The sequence below is a fragment of the Pristiophorus japonicus genome, chromosome 4 (assembly GCF_044704955.1).
Source record: "Pristiophorus japonicus isolate sPriJap1 chromosome 4, sPriJap1.hap1, whole genome shotgun sequence".
Lineage (NCBI taxonomy): Eukaryota > Metazoa > Chordata > Chondrichthyes > Pristiophoridae > Pristiophorus > Pristiophorus japonicus.
The window spans coordinates 38,834,138-38,838,750 of record NC_091980.1 but is presented as its reverse complement, the minus strand read 5'-3'; positions in this window follow the sequence as shown (position 1 = coordinate 38,838,750).

The window sequence follows — 4,613 nt, the reverse complement described above, 5'->3', positions numbered from 1 at the left end:
TTCCCCCCCCCAATCTCCTTCCCCCCCATCTCCCCAATCTCCTTCCCCCCCCCCCATCTCCTTCTCCCCCCCCCAATCTCCTTCTCCCCCCCCCAATCTCCTTCCCCCCCCCCAATCTCCTTCCCCCCCCCCAATCTCCTTCCCCCCCCCCCCAATCTCCTTCCCCCCCCCCCAATCTCCTTCCCCCCCCCCAATCTCCTTCCCCCCCCCCCAATCTCCTTCCCCCCCCCCAATCTCCTTCCCCCCCCCATCTCCTTTATCCCCTTCTCCCCCTCCCCCTTCCCTTCTCCCCCATCCCTCACCCTTCCCTTCTCCCCCATCCCTCACCCTTCTCCCCCTCTGCTTCCCCCCTCTCCCTCTGCTCCCCCCCTCTTTCCCTTTACCCCCCTCCCCTCGCTGTCAGAAACACAGACACTGACAGACAGAGAATGAGAGACACACACAGACATACAGAGAGATAGAGACACTGACAGAGACACACTGGGGAGGGGGGGGCAATCCCAGCACGCTGTTGGAGGGCTCCCAGTGCTGCAGTCGGTAAGTAGAAAATGTTTTATTTATTAATTTTTTTTGATTGATTTATTGATTGATTTATTGATGTATTTATCATTTATTATTGATGATGGCTCTTTATTTGTAAAACTGAAGTGTTTAATGTTTGTAAACTTCCTTTTAAACCCCCCCCTGCCATTCCCTACGCCTGATTTGTAACCTACGCCTGATTTTCTAAAGTGTAGACAAGGTTTTTTCGAGCGTACAAAAATCTTCACTTACTCCATTCTAAATTAGTTTGGAGTAAGTTTTCACTGACGAAACTTTGAAAACAGGCGTAAGTGGCCGGACACGCCCCCTTTTGAAAAAAAATTCTGTTCCAAAGTGAAACTGTTCTAGCTGACTAGAACTGGAGCAAACTAAATGATGAGAATTCTGATTTCTAAGATACTCCGTTCTACACCAGTTGCTCCTAAAAATCAGGAGCAAATCATGTGGAAACTTGGGGCCATAGACTGGGATCGTAATAGTGTAAAGGGCAGAGGAGAAGAATTTCTGAAGTGTGTTCAGGAGAACTTTCTTGATCAGTATGTTTCTGGCCTGATGAGGGAGGAGGCATTGCTGGATCTGGTTCTGGGAAATGAGGTAGGTCAAGTGAAGCTAGTTTCAGTAGGTGAACTTTTAGGGAACGGTGATCATAGTATCATAAAGTTTAGATTGGCTATGGAAAATGACAGGGAGCAATCTAGAGTAAAAGTATTTAACTGGGGGAAGGCCAATTTCAGTGGGAGCTGGCCCAGGTAAACTGGCAGGCAAAACTGTAGAGAAAACAATGGGCTATCTTTAAAGAAGAAATAGTTTGGGTACAGTTGAGGTACATTCCCACTAGGGGGAAAGGTAGGGTAAAGTCAGGGCTCACTGGATGACGAAACAGATAGCCAATATGATCAAACAGAAAAAGAGCACGTATGACAAATGTCAGGTTGCAGATACATCTGAGAATCAGGTTATATGTGGAAAGGTCAGAGGAGAAGTGAAAAAGATAATAAAAGGGACAAAGAGGGGGTGTTAGTGTTAGTGTTTTATCAGAAGAATCACTCAACACTCGGAGTCGGTTCCAACGCCAATGCGGCCTTTATTACACCGGTGGGGAGAGAGCCTCTGGTTAACTCCAGGCATTCCACTCTCCACCGAACAAAGGGTTTCATGGATTTTTATATGTTTTACAACAGTTTACTACAGTTACATCAGCCCATTTCGGCTGGACACTATCCAATCATACTGATTATAGATTCAATTAGACCAATAGATAGAGTTAGTCTCTAAACGTAAAGTGGCTCATGTGTTGCCAAGAGATGTGTTGCTAAGGGGTGTGTTGCTAGGAATGACTCATGTATCTTGTAACATGGTCCAGGCATCCCTTATCTTACTGTCCTTGGGTGCTGTCTTTGGGTAGCCTCCTTATCTTAATCCTGTTACAGAGTTGTATTGTCCTAACATTCACCAGAACATTTTGTCTGAGGCCTGGCTGATTAGAGACATCTGCAAAGTTTGCTTGTTAGTCCTGTGTGTGGGAAACAACAATTATCAGTTTCCAGGAATGCAGTCTATGTCAGCTAACAGAAATCCCTTGAGGCTTCACGGGTAGCCATTTTTATGGTATTAGAGTTACATATTTAGTTCTAACCTTATGCTACAGGTACCGCTGCCCTAGGGGAGAATTTTCGCTATAACAGGGTATGAGAATAGAATGGCGGCCAACATAAAAGGTCATCCAAAAGTCTTCTGTAGGCATATAATAGTAATAGGATAGTAAGAGGAGGGGTGGGACCGATTAGGGACTAAAAAGGGGACCGATGCATGGAGGCAAAGGGTATGGCTGAGGTACTAAATGAGTACTTCACATTTGTCTTCACCAACGTAGAGGATGTTGCCATAGACATAGTGAAGGAAGTGGTAGTGGAGACACTTGATAGGATAAAAATTGAATTAAAAAAAGAGGTATTAGAAAGGCTGGCTGTACTTAAAGTAGATAAATCATCTTCCATCTATCTGCCCATTTCACCAGCCTATCTAAGTCCTCTTGAAGTCTACTAATACCCTCCCCACTATTTACTATGTTGCAAAGTTTTGTATCATCCATAAACTTTGAAATTTTACTCCCTATACCCAAGTCCAGGTCATTTATATTTAACAAGAATAGCAATGGTCCTAATACACACCCATGGGGAATGGCACTGCATACTTCTCTCCAGTCAGGAAAAAAATCCATTCAACACTACTCTCTGCCACTCAGTTACCTTAGCCAATTACATACCCAAGTTATCACTGTCCCTTTAATCCCATATGCTATTTTCCAAATAAATCTGTTATCTAGTACTTTATAAAAGGCCCTTTGAACGTCTATATATATATATATACACACAACATCTACTGCTCTACCTTTATCAACGTCTATTACTTCATCAAAGAACTCAAGCAGGTTAGTCAGACACAATTTGTCTTTAACAAATCCATGCCAGCTGTCCCTTATTAATCCATACTTCTCCAAGTGAGAATTAATTTTGTCCATGTCAATGGTCTTTTGCAATTTTGCCATTGCTGATGTTTGAGTAACTGGCCTGTAGTTACCAGGTTTATCCCTTTCCCCTTTTTTGGATAGAGGGTGTGTAACATTTGCAATCCTCCAATCGCCTGGCTCCACTCACATATCCAAGAAGAATTGAAAAATTATGGTCAGAGCTTCTGCTATCTGCACCCTTGCTTCCCGCTTCAACAGGATGCATTCCAGCTAGACCGGGTGACTTGCTAACTTTGACTAGCCAACCTATTTACAACAACAACAACAACTTATATTTATGACGTGCCTTTAATGTAATAAAACATCCCAGACACCTCGTTTCTCTATTTTTATCCTATCCAATATCTCTATTCCATCTACTGCAACATTAAATTAATCTGCTTTTGTGAAGACACATGAAAAGTACTCATTCAATACCTCAGTCATACCCTTTGCCTCCAAAAGAAGATTTCCTTTTTTATCCCCAATCGGTTCTGCTATTCCTTTAACTATCCTTTTACTTTTTATACGTGTATAAAGATTTTTGGGTTCCCTTTTATGTTATCCACTAATCTTCTCTCACACTCGCTGTTTGCCCTTCTTATAACCTTTTTTTCAATTTCCCCCTGTTCTCTCTATATTCTGCCTGGTTTTCTACTGTATTCTTTATTTGATATTTGTCATAAACCTTTTTCTGTTTTATTTTAACCTGCATTTTCTTTGTCATCCAGGGAGCTCTAACTTTGGATGTCCTATCTTTCCTCCTTATGGGAATATGTATGGTTTGTACCCAAACTATCCCCGCCTTGAAGGTCTTCCATTGCTCATTTAATGTTTTCTTGGCCAATCTTTTTTTCCAGTCTGCCTGTGCTGAATCCTTTCTCAAATCACTGAAATTGGCTCACTTCCAGTTGGATATTTTCACCGTTGATTTTTCATTGTCCCTTTCCATAACTACTTTAAACCTATTTATATGATGATCATAATTACCCTGATGTTCTCTCACTGAAACACACTCCACTTGCCCTACTTCATTCACTAGACCTAGATCCAGCACTGCTTCCTTCCTCGTTGGGCTAGAAATATACTGATTAAGAAAGTTCTCCTGCACACAGTTTAGGAATTTCACCCTCCTTGACCTTTAATAAATTAATAGTTAATGGTGCCAAAATTGCCCCTTTCCATAAGGCCTCTGGCCGCCTGAAAGCGGCGGCCACAGGTTGGAGCAGACTGTCCAATTCGCCGCAGAAGGGCCGCCATTTTGGAAATTGCCCTACCCCAGCATAGAACCAGAAAAGGAGAAAATTGGGTTAAAAAGGAAAAATTAAAAAGAAAAGAAGAGATAAAGTCAAGGTAAAAACAGAAAGAAACAACAGTATGTTGTTCATATAAGTTATGGTGTTAAGCAAATGTGCCAGTGAAATCTGTTATATATGCAGACCATAGATATACTCTCTGTGTAGTCACTGTATAGTTGCATAAGATGGAGACTTGTTTACCTGATGTACTCTCAATAAGGTTTACACTGTGTAGAACATGCTGGCACCACTAGAGGGAGCAA